The following is a 13,049-nucleotide window of genomic DNA, read 5'->3' on the forward strand; positions in this document are numbered from 1 at the left end:
TTAAGCAATGAATAATCAACAAATTGCATTTCATAAATTTAATAATATTATAAAAAAGAGATTAGCTACTTCTGTATCTAATATCGCGACAAGACAGGAACTGGTTGAGACAGTGTATTAGCTTTGCAACATCCCTAAAATGAGTCAACAAATAATAAGTAAAGATATGAATACTAATAAATAGTACATTAAATAGAATTATTGCGTTGCGTACTTTTACTAATAAATCTATTTGAATGGTTCAGCAGAGTGTGGTTGATACAGGGATGAAATTAATGGACGGTAGATTAGTCAACTAGTAGTATCTATTTAAATAAACGAAGTATGTATGGAAATCAATTTAATATTGTTGACCATTTTATTGACGGTAGATTAGTCAACTAGTAGTATCTATTTAAATAAGCGAAGTATGTATGGAAATCAATATAATATTGTTGACCATTTTATTGAGTTTAATAGTATATCTATTTAAATAAGCGAAGTATGTATGGGAATCAATTTAATATTGGTGACCATTTTATTGCAGCTTAATTGATGGATGCCTAATATCGTTTTTTTCCCCCTTAATATTGTTGTGGTTATCCAATGGTATATTTGCCATAGATGTGAAGAGAGGGATGAATAATAGGGGTGGGTCGATACGATATATCGTATCGAAAATGTTGTATCGTGTTTCGTATCGAAAATATCGATATGAAAAAATTTCATATCGTTATCGTATCGAAAGTTTCGATATATCGAATTTCGATATGGATAATATCAATATCGTTATCGTATCGATATTTCGATATATCGTAAATATCGAAATATCGTTATCGTATCGAATACCTATATATCGAAAATCAAAACTGAAAAATAACACAAAAATTAATAAAACTTCTACACAATAAAATATATAATATTCTTATTAGGATATCATATATATATTTTCTAAATATATGAATGAATTGAATGGATTTATATATATTTATAATTTTAAACTTCAATATGTATTGAATTTCAATATGTTTCGATATATTCGATATAAAACGATATATCGCGATATAAGGAAATTCATATCGTTATCGTATCGGAAACTTACGATACGATACTGTATCGTATCGAAAATTATGATATACTAAAAATTCGATAATTTTTCGATATTTTTCAATACGATACGAGCGATATATCATTTTTTCGGTATTTTTCTCCAACCCCAATGAATATAGGCATATAGCAGAGAACAGAAGTATTCTTGTACTCCAAGATTATGATTTGATTCTATTTTTTTTTAACATTCTTCCTCAGGTTGGTAGTGAGATCTTCAACTAACTTGCAAAAGCACACTCGTAAACTTCCTGTGTTAGTGCCTTGATGAGGACATTTGCCCATTGATTTTTTAATTGGCCAAATAGAAATTCCACAACTCCATTTTCGAAGGAGACATTTGCCAATTGATTTTATAATTGGACAAATAGAAATTCCACAACTCCACTTTCGAACTTTTCCTTGATGAAATGTCTATCGACCTCTACATGTTTAGTTCTATCACGTTGTATTGGGTTTTAAGATATATTAATAGCAGCCTTGTTGTCACAAAAGAGTTGGTTCTTTTCTAGGATAAGTTCCCATCAGTCATCACTATCACAAAATCTCCTAAATCAACTTTTTATTCTTTGAAATTCTGCTTCAACACTTGATAATGCAAACACTTTCTATTTCTTACACGTCCAAGGTACAAGATTACTTCCGACAAAGTTAAAATATCCAGTTGTTGATCTTTTGTCAATCGTTGTCACGCCCGCCCTTACTAAGGATAGAAAGAACGGGTTATCGCGACTGGGGTGGGATATAAGAAGCGGGGAAGAAGGGGGGTACAAAGGGATAATTGTACTTGACTCGAAATAATGGAAATGACTTGAATAAAATCAGAGTGTCATCGCGACAAGTACATAAACTCGATCAATAATATGTGATATCAATAGAAAAATTGTTTTAGCGGAAGCGTTCAAGAGCGAATGACATCATGTATGGAGACACGATGCATCCAATCACCATTCTATGAAAGAACATATGCCATCTCTGCTCAACACCGCCCATCGTCATCACCGCTCAACCTGCACATTTTTAAAACATATGCAGGGCCGAGTACTTGGTGTACTCAGTGAACACAAGCCAAAAACATTTTCATAAAAATATCATGTCAAGCCTTCATTGAGTGACATCGGGGTTTTACTTTGAAAGAGCCCGTGCACTAAAACATTTCCTCTTAAAACATGGCTGCGCAGCCTAACTTCCTTTCATCATTCATCATATCTGAACGGTACATGACAGAGAATGTGGCCATATTCAAAGTCACTAGACCGGCCAACTCGAAGGATGACACCCGATCTACATGTTGTGTACACTAGTCCGAGTAGAGTTTGCGGCTCTACTGAGACCCGAATTCGATTAACTGTACATAGTAAAAGCCACTTCAGATAGGCATTCCATAAAACAAAACACGGCATGACAATCATTCATTTCACGTCAAAGTAGTTATCATCGTTGGGAACAAAGCCCAAAATATACTTTAAAAGAAAGCCCACTATAAAACTTTAGTTCGAAAGCCCACCTCGTTAGCTTAACACATATTGTACTTGAGTATTTCCTCTTTCCGGATTAGAGTCTCACGAGAACAAGTTCCTTTAAACAACAAGATAGTAACACAACAATCAGCGCGAAAAAACTACTAATTAGAATGCATGCCGCCCAAGGCATCGCGTGTGACGCCGGTCGGCCACTCATGCCCATAATTCCTCCGTAGGCTCCTCGTATTTTCCTCCACGGTGTCGGAATAAATTCCCAAAATTATTTAAGCGCATAAATAAATAATCGCAATTATCTCCCTCTGCATTTATAAATTATTCGTACTTCGCAAATTATTCCGGGAGTTAATTAAATAATTCCCCACGATTGAAATTATTTATCAGCCCCGAAGATTTATTTACTCGGCCCAAGTCTTTGTTTAATTTCAGCCCACCTTATTCCTGCATTCTAAATTAGTGAGGCCCAAAACAAAAGTGGCCCAAACCCCAAAAATTCAAACTCAACCCACATACTCCCTTCCACCACTATCGGGTACTCCCTCTATCTCTCTTTACATTCTCCCCCCATTTCATTTCTCCCAAAATCAAAGCATCCGCCCCCAAATTCCACATCCACCATTCCGTCACTGCCGCCGGCCGTCCATCATTATCGATTGCTGTCTCCTTGGCAGAGCAGTGCGATTCGTCGATTCGGCGAGAGGGTAAACCAGTCGCCGTTCAATTCGCACCACCACTCCACTGCCACCGTTCTCCCTCCGTCGTCGTCGCTGTTTGGACTAGCTGCTGGCGCCGTCAGCACCGCTGCTGCCTTCCTCGGCGGAAATCGCCGCTGCGCGCTGCCCCTCGCTGTTCGGCAGCCCCCGAAACAACACCGAACAGCCCCTAAACAACTCCGAACAGCCCCGAAACGAACCCAAACCACCCCGATTCAACCCGAAAGATAAGTTCTTTACTCAAAGCTATGTTCTTTCTCGCATTTTCGTTTAATTACCGTAGGGTGTTCGGTTCATTTGGGTTCGATTTATGTTGATTGTTGGATTGTTGAATTACTGGTGGGGAGATTGGTGTATGATGCTAAAATGCTAAATGTTCATGATCTGGATTTGGGTAGAAATTATACCTCGTTGAATGGAACTCGGTTGTGGAGTTTGTACGGCCAAAAAGATGAGCTCCTTGGCTTGGCAGTCAATGAATTCGTATATGTTGAAACTGGAATGGAATTGAGTAGCTTGAGCTAGGAACTTGTGACAAGAAATTACCTTGGGCTTGTATGCGATTGAAACAAAAGGGCAGCTGTTTCTTCTACTCTCTCGGCTCTCTCTTTTTCTGATGTTTTGCTAACAAAATGCAGATTGTGAATGATTGTGATTGTGATGAGGATGGGAAATCAATCGAGACTTTGAGACTTTAAAAAGAGGGAGTATGACAGGGGATTAATGGTGATTTAATCCCATTTCGTGTAATTGAATAGCAATTATTGGCTGAATTTAAAAGTAATTAACCACCATGATTAGGATTTAATTGGTGATTTATTTCTTGTGCAGGTAACGGCTAAGGAGAGTTGGGAGACTTCTCTTCTGTTGAGGGTGTCTCCGGCGGCACCCCTCCCACTCGCCCTTCCCATGCCACGTCAGCACTAGCCCCTCCCATTCCACTGCCACATTACTAGCCCTTCCCACTGCACTAGCCCTTCCCACTCGCCCCTTCCACTAGCCCTTCCCACAATTAAATTAATTCACAATTAAATTAAAATTCGACACAAATACGAACGGGAAATACGAATATTTCAATTAAAAAAAACATACATCATTCGAAAAAAAAAATTACATAGTAGATAGAAAAAAAAAACAACCACATCAGTATCCACCCCTCCGCGTCCAAACCTCTTCGATGATATCCTCCTGAAGTCGAATATGGGCATTTTTTGCCGCATGTCGGCAAATGCGCGCAACCGCTCAACCTCTCCATGAGGTACCCCCATGTTCACATTCGCGATGGCCACGCCGTGGCTTGGACCGGCACCCGTGTCATCTTCGCTGGTCCACTGAGTCAGTTCGTCCCCTTCACTTTCGACAATCATGTTGTGCAAAATGATACACGCGTACATGATGTCGCCAATGTTGGGAATATACCACTGCCGTGCCGGACCCCTCACCATCGCCCATCGACTTTGGAGCGCACCAAATGCGCGCTCAACATCCTTGCGCGCTGCCTCCTGCCGGGTCGCAAAGTAGGACTTCTTTGGCCCGATCGCATGCTTGATCGTCTTCACAAAGACAGGCCAGTTTGGGTATATCCCATCCGTCAAATAGTATCCCATGTTGTGCTGGTTGCCGTTGGCGACGAAACTGATGGCGGGACTAACGTCATTGCACTGATCGTTGAACAGGGGCGACGACTGGATAACGTTGATGTCGTTGTTCGACTCGGTCACTCCAAAATAAGCATGCCATATCCATAGCCGGTAGTCAGCTACAGCTTCAAGGATCAACGTGGGATGCTTGGCTTTGAAGCCGGAAGTGTGTATTTCCTTCCAGGCGGCGGGGCAGTTCCTCCACTCCCAATGCATACAATCGATGCTGCCCAACATCCCAGGGAACCCGTGCACCGACCCGTGCATATTAATCAGCCGCTGGCAGTCTTCGGGGCTCGGACGCTGAAGATACTGTCCCCGAATATCGCTTTAACGCCCGTGCAAAACTCCAACAGACACTCGACGGCTGAAGACTCCCCAATGTGGAGGTACTCATAGAACATGTCGGTCGGGCCTCCGTACGCCAGTTGCCTGATTGCGGCCGTACACTTCTGTATTGGCATGTGTCCGGGTTTGCCAGCCGCATCCTCCTTGATTCTGAAAAACTCGTACCTTTCTCTCTAATGCACCAACGATATGCATAAACAGAGGACGATGCATCCTAAAATGTCGGCGGAATAAGGCATCTCCAAAACGCGGCTCTGGAGCAAAGTAGTCCTTATACAACCGCTGATGTGCAGCAATGTGGTCCCGGGGTACATGCCGTCGGCGATGGATCGGACGAGGCACGGACGCCGCCGCCTGCTGCTGCCTCTGCCGGATCCGTCGATCAATCGCCGCTTGCACAGCGAGATCCAATTCATCATCGCTAAAGCCATCACTATCACTAGCGCCTCCGCCACTACCACCCGCACGACTACTCGCCATTATAGATAATTGAAAAAAGAGGTTAGAGAGAGAAACTTGTCAACACAAGTGGTGTGAATGAAATGACGTTGGAGGAGCCCTATTTATAGAGTTTTTAAAAAAAATAAATTAAAATTAAAATGTCGGACGTCCGAGTGGGACGGGCGACCTTCGCCACAGTGGTGCCCGTCCCACTCGCCTGTCGACGGGAGGGGTGAGGCCATCGCAGGGGCACTCGGGACGGGCGTGGGCGCCCTTGCCGCCCACTATGGCGCGCGTCCGGTCGGACGTCGCCAGTGGCGGAACCAGGAAGTTTAATAAGCCGGGGCCGAAAATTTTAAAATTTACTCCCTTCGTCCCACTTAAAATAACACACTTTTCTTTTTAGTTTGTCTCAAATAAGATGACATATTTCTATTTTTGGATCTTTCTTTCTCCAAGTAATACACTCGACCATTTTTTCTCTCCTCAATTAAATATTCAATTCTCTTTCTCTCTACATTAATACCTACGGTCACATTTTCTCTATCCAATTAAACACATTAAGCAACAACTCCTAAAATCTAGTACCGATTAAAAAATGTGTCATCTTAGTCGGAACGGAGGGAATAGTAATAATAGTAAAATATTATATATAACAAACGTTACAATTTTAAAAAACATTAGATAATGATTTTTACAGACGAATATGTCATCTCTTGAAATTGTAGAAAATTATTTTCGCTATCAATTTCATATACTCAATTGACCAATCACAAATCTATTTTAATAAGTTTAATAAATACTTAGTAAATTTAAGAACGCTTGGAACTAAGCTAGTTTTCATTATTTGGATTTTGTGATGATTTGATTTTAATGATTAAGGGTGGAATTAAATTATGATGAAAGTATTTTATAAGAATAAATTAAACAAATTAGAGATACATTGTTAAATTAATAAATTAAACTTATTAGAGATTTTTCTGAATTGGACACAGATAGGTTAGGGAGAACAAAATAAATTAAATACTCCTGTGATTAGCTCAACTAGAGGACTATAAAAATTGGGTAAATATAGATATTTATCTCTATTTTTTTTAATTTCTACCATTTGACACGTCAAATGTTTTACCGTGTTTAGAGATATATTGAATTAAAAAACAGATCTTGTCTACTTCACTGTTCATCTTTCTTCTCCACGCCATCCCCTTTTTTTCTTTCCATAATTCCTCTATCTATTTGAATACACATTTACAACTATTTCTCTTCTTCTCTTCTCCTCTTCCGTTGCCCAAATCTTGTGTTCTCTTTCCTAATTAAATTTCCAATTTTAGAAAATCAAGCGGCAGGATTCGCTCGCTCTTGGGGCGGAGACCGGTCGGAGGTCGGCTACGGGCTATGTAATGGGGATTCAAGGTCTGGGGCCGGCCAAGCCCACGCTGGCGCGGGGGCTTGTCCCCATGTAGTTCCGCCGCTGGACGTCGCCGACGGGCGAGTGGGAAGGGCGCCGTTGGAGACACCCTGAGAGGAAGGAGCAGATGGAATATTTCGACATTTCATGTTGGCAGCTGAAGAGAGGGTTTTTGCACGTATGTCGTGAGCACGTGTCTCTCCTTTCAACAAGATTTATAATTTCCTTACTAATGCAACAAATATTATTAAGTATAAGCGGCAAGAACGAGGTCGAACCACAGAGACCATGGACCTACTCGAGATTGTTTCTACGACACAATCGGAACAGGGGTCGACTGCTGCCACGCATTCATTGAGTTAAATTAAATCTACTTGACCTGTCGGAATTAAACTAGACTCTATCTACCTGACTTAGGGGATGGGAAAAGTACGGACACTTGCAACTTGTAAACTGGAGTTAAACTGACTAGAACACCTGTAACTGAAGGAACATGCTTAAACTTTTCCAAAATAGGCAGACAAAAATGCAAAAACAAGTGGGGATCATTTTTTCCTAAACAGGCTGGGACTGACAGAAAAGATGTGTAAAGCAAAATAGCAAAAGCACAAAAAGCAGATCTGAATTTCTAATTAACTTCTACTTCATTTTCTTCAAACAACCAAGTAAAAACAGAGCATGGAATAGAGCTTCAACACCATTGACGAAATAAAACAGAGCATGCTTCAAAACGAGACGTAAACACGAAATTCAAGCTAGAACTACCAGATCTACTCTACCGGGTCAAGCAGAAAATGTAATGAACATAGATTACCTTGCATCACCTAAACTATCGGATCTCAGGAATCGAGCACGTGAACAACTAGATTTAAACCTCTAAACTACTGGAAATCATGTAAATAGCATCATCAACATGAAAATAAACACCAAAGCTTCATAAGTCGAAATCCAACGGCGGAGTCGTCAATTCCTCCGATGAAACTATAAATTTAAGCCAAGAAAGCAGCAAACTATCTAACTAAACTAAGAGAGCGGTGGCGTTAAGCGCCTATGAGAGCTTCCTATCTAAACTACGATAGCGTTAAGCGTTCCTTCTTCATTGTGGAAAGCTTCTATTCATAGATTGGCTTCAACTTCAACCCTAGGCACCTTCTTGTTGGTATTTGACCATTTCACATTCGACAAAACAGAAAGAAATAAAATTTCAACAGCTCCATAAAGCACAGTAAAAAACAGAACCCACACGTATGCATCTCTTGAAAAATGCATGCGCGTGTGGGTTTTACTCATAGCAAATAGGGTATCAAAAGAGAAATAGGGATAGAAAATGGAGTGGGATTACCTCTTTGTCGTGGTTTATGGAGTTGCAACTCGTCGAGAGAGAGAGGGAGTGAGAGAAGTGGAGTGGAATGAATGAATGAATGGTGGTAGCGTACAACGACGGTGGCGCGATTCGCAAATGAAGGAACCGGAACGGAGGGTTTTTCAATTTGGAAATTTTTGAGTTTTGGATTTTGTTTATTCTTCCGCCTTTTTAATTTTATTTTTGTTTCACAATTTTTTAAGCTAATTTACTGTTGTATATATAGTTTTATAATGAAATTCACACTTTGTAATATTTGTTGAATTGTATATACAGTATATAATAATATTGCATTTGATTGAAACAAAAATTATTTTTAGCATCTAGAATCTAGAATCTAGAACAAGAATAATTTTTTACTCAATTTAATTATGATGATCTAAAGTTTTTTGGATCTTTAAGAGAAAACTTACAAGTATTAGTGGCATGACAGCTATATATTGTACACCATGAATTTGCTTCTTTTGGTTGAGTTGTAATGGAATGGCAAGTGCTAATTAGAATTTGCATCTAATATTACTTCTTAAACTATGATTGTTTAACAACTATTGATGTTGAATTCACTACTCTATTATTTGTGATCGAGTATGTTAGTTGAATATTCATTTATATGTTATCTTTTAGGTCATATTTAGCTGCTGAGAAATGAAAATTGGCAATGAAAATTATTCTTAGTAAAATGAATCTTTGGAATATAGTTTCTAACAACTTTATATTTTATATTTACCTTCCAATGTATGAAAAAAATATCAAGATTTTATATTTCGTATTTGATTTTATCAATAATAATTTTTTAATATTATATTAAGATTCTCTTAATAAATTATTAATTAAAAATAATTATTATAACATATTATTTTATTTATTATATTATAATAATAATTTAAATAATTTTAAGATTTTCTTAATTTATTAATCCAGTTTATATTATTATAATCATAAGTAAATATATTTTATAGGAGTATTATAGTGATAATTATAATAATAATTATTTGTTGATTTATAATTGAATAAAATTTATTATTCAAAATTCTATATGAGAAAGTAATCTGATTCTTTAAATTTTGAATTTTTGTATTTGTTTCGGTGTTTAATCAAACTAGGAAAGTAATCAAAATCCCGATAACAAAGAAAGTTAGTACAACTTTCCAGAATTCTGAATCCTAACTTTTCTTAGGTATTCTTTTTCTCAGTTTTAGGATTCTTACATATTTAATGCATTATAGTAATTTTACTATTATTATTATTATTATTATTATTATTATTATTATTATTATTATTATTATTATTATTACTCCATCTATCGGTGAAAAATATGAACTATTTTCTTTTTGCCCATCCCTGAAAAGTATGAACTTGATAATTTTGGAAATTCGTTATCTCTACTGAGGTGGGATCCATTCTCCACTAACAATACTTTAAAAAAATTTTCTTCCTATCTGTCTCTTATTTTTACAATTATGCATTAAAACTCGTGCCGAACCAAATGTTAATACTCTTTGAGGACGGATGGAGTATTAGTTAAAAATGAAACATTTTCTAAAATGGAAACAATATCATCTCTACTTTTCATCTCTCTTACTTTTCTCTCTCTTCATTAAATCACAAAACAATACAACATAAAATCTCGTATTGAAACCAAAATGTTTCATATATATTGGGACTAGCATTACTTAATTTTAGTATAGTAAATAACTATAATTAAAATTATTATAATTATAAGTATATTAGTATAATATTTAAATATAGTTGTTGTTATCATAATAATAACTAATAATTTATTAAATAATTAAATTATAATTATATACTATAAATCATATAATAATAAATTATTATTATTATTTTATAAATTAATAATTAATCAATAAAGTTGTAGTAAAATTTTAAATTATAAAATTTAATTCAATTATAATATCCATAAATGTAATAATACAATAATCATATTTATTATTATTATAATTTTTTATCATAATACTCCATGTAACTATAATTGCAATTATATTGTTATTATTATTATTATTATTATTATTATATAATATGGAATGTAATCAAATGCAAACTCTAAATATAGTACAAACTCCAAACTATAATATGAGCCATTAAAAAATGTCAACAGATTATAAAATAATAGTAACAGAAAATATCAACAAAGTGTCAACGGTTGATACTGTGTTGACATTGTATTAATATTGTGTTGACATTGTATTGAATTTGTGTTGACATCAAAATCTTAAAATTGTACACTGTGTTGACATTGCATTGACACTGTGTTGAAAAATTTGAAGTTTGTACAATACTATATGAGTTTACATTTTATCACCTATATAGTATTATGATAAATAATACTCCTTATGTATTTAAATCTTCCATCATAATAATAAATACTATAACACTCCCTTCGTGCCACAAGAATATATACACTCTTTCCTTTTTAGTCCGTCAAACAAGAATATTCACTTTCCAATTTTATAAACTTTTTTCTCTCTATTGAGGTGTGACTCATTTTCTATTAACAATACTTTAATTGCTTTTTCTCTCTACTTCTCTCTTACTTTACCAATTTTGCATTAAAACCCATGTCGAACTCAAAGTGCATAATCTTTGGGGACGGAAGGAGTAATAAAATTATTATCAATTGTAATTAATAATTTATTAAAATTTTATATTATTATTTTTAAAAAAATAGTAAGTATATTTATAATTTGGTGTTTAAATTAAATATAAAATTTAAAATCTTAATATTTTGCAAACACAGGAAAGTAAAGTTATTAGGAATCATATTTCCGGGATTCCTTTTCCTAGGAATCATTTTCCTTGTCAACCAAACATGGCCTCCCAAAAGACTCAAAACAAACGCAAGAATTTAAAAATTAAGTAATCAGATTACTTTTCCAGACAAAATTCTGACAACTAAACATGACCTTAATACACGTGCAATCATTAGATCCACCTCTTTTTTCAAACATGGCCTTAATACATGTGCAATCTTTAGATCCACTTCTTTTCTATTCTCATCTTCTTACGCCACTCCTTTAGTCCTAGTTTTCATGGCATTGTCATCCTTAGCAAAGTGAGATCGTGACGTTGTTTTAAGGCATCAATGATTTTATTAAACAACATAAGAGTCAGTGGCGGAGCCAGGATTTTAATCCCGAGGGGCCCAAATTACTATATTAATATTTGTTGAGTGTTTTCGTGTCAACGACAAGGAAATAGCTCTGACATAAATAGTGCGTTGCACGCTAGAAATAGATGATGAGATAAATACATGAAGGATGAGTAATAGAAAATTTAGAAATATGGTAACAACGTCGACTACCTTATTCTTTCTCTTATTTTACTATTTATCGACTTTAACTATTTATTATCATTTTTACAAAACGAGTGCAAAAACGCAAGTGTGACTCTTAATCGGGGACGGAGGGAGTAATATTTTTATAATAAAGATTTAGTACTATTGAAACTGATTTTACTAATAATAAATAGGCCTATCTCCGTCTCAAAATAGTTCAGTCGTATGCCTTTCCTTGTTTGTCCCAATTTAGTTGAGTTTACTCTCCTTTCATATTTTTTACACTTTATTCCCTCTCTCCACTTTAACCTTTAACAAATCAATTTCTTAAGTCCCGTGCCTAAAAAAAATGCACCAACTACCTTGGAACGGAGGGAGTAGTACTTATATATTTATGAAATTAAAGAATTACTTTCATCTATTCTATATTTTTTATATTAATAAACATTTATACAAAATTAACAGTATAAGCTTATACTAGAGAAAATTAACATAAAAAATTGTTTACAGCATAAAATAAAATTATAAGATTACACAAAAATGCTAGAGAAATTAAAGTCCAAAAGAGGCATTGAAAACTACTCAAATTCATAATGCAAAAAAGGGGAATCGAAACCTAACCAATTGTATCAGTGCCGGGAATACAACCCAACTGAACTACTACTTCATTTGTAATTCTATTGTACATATAATATATACTTCGTATATATATATAGGCATAATGGAAATGGCTGGGGGGCCAAGGACCCCCGGTCCCACCAGTGATAGGAGTAGTATTTACCTATTTTTCCTATTTTCATTTTATATCTTTTAAATTATAATTGTTAATCATACTAATTTATGAGTAAATAAAATAGTACTCCCTTCGTCCTAAGGAAGATGACCCCTTTCTTGGGTGGCACAGGATTTTATACAACTTTATTTTGTGTGTTGAGAGGAGAAAGTAAAGTAAGAGAGAGAATAAAGTAGAGATAAAAGTGTTTCCATTTTAAGTAATGGATCATCTTAGATGGGACAAACTAAAAAGGAAATAGTGTCATCTTCAATAGGACGGAGGGACTACTACTAAAATTTACCATTACAAAATTGAAATTAAGAAATACATTTGAAATAAAAGTACTCAAACGGTGGTCTCATCTTAGCATTGAGCTAATTCTCACAAATATAAAAAAAATAAAGAAATTTCCGCTAGAAGGAGGGCTTGAACCTCCGACCTTGTGGTTAACAGCCACACGCTCTAACCAACTGAGCTATTCCAGCTAATTGTTATTATCTTC

General features: G+C 35.7%; 1 long non-coding RNA gene and 1 other non-coding gene across 2 annotated transcripts; both read right to left on the minus strand.

Annotated features, from left to right (window-relative positions):
- Positions 1-1,937: 1,937 nt before the first annotated feature.
- LOC148927203 (uncharacterized) lies at positions 1,938-3,947 on the minus strand. Its single transcript, XR_016137714.1, has 2 exons — positions 3,688-3,947; positions 1,938-2,434 (listed from the first exon to the last, which is right to left on the minus strand). It is a non-coding gene; the product is annotated as an uncharacterized LOC148927203 (long non-coding RNA).
- Positions 3,948-12,958: 9,011 nt separating this feature from the next.
- On the minus strand, positions 12,959-13,032 carry TRNAN-GUU (transfer RNA asparagine (anticodon GUU)). Its single transcript has one exon. It is a non-coding gene; the product is annotated as a tRNA-Asn (tRNA).
- Positions 13,033-13,049: the final 17 nt, after the last annotated feature.

The sequence above is a fragment of the Salvia hispanica genome, chromosome 4 (genome assembly GCF_029641045.1).
Source record: "Salvia hispanica isolate PSC_SH4W2 chromosome 4, Shi_PSC_v1, whole genome shotgun sequence".
Lineage (NCBI taxonomy): Eukaryota > Viridiplantae > Streptophyta > Magnoliopsida > Lamiales > Lamiaceae > Salvia > Salvia hispanica.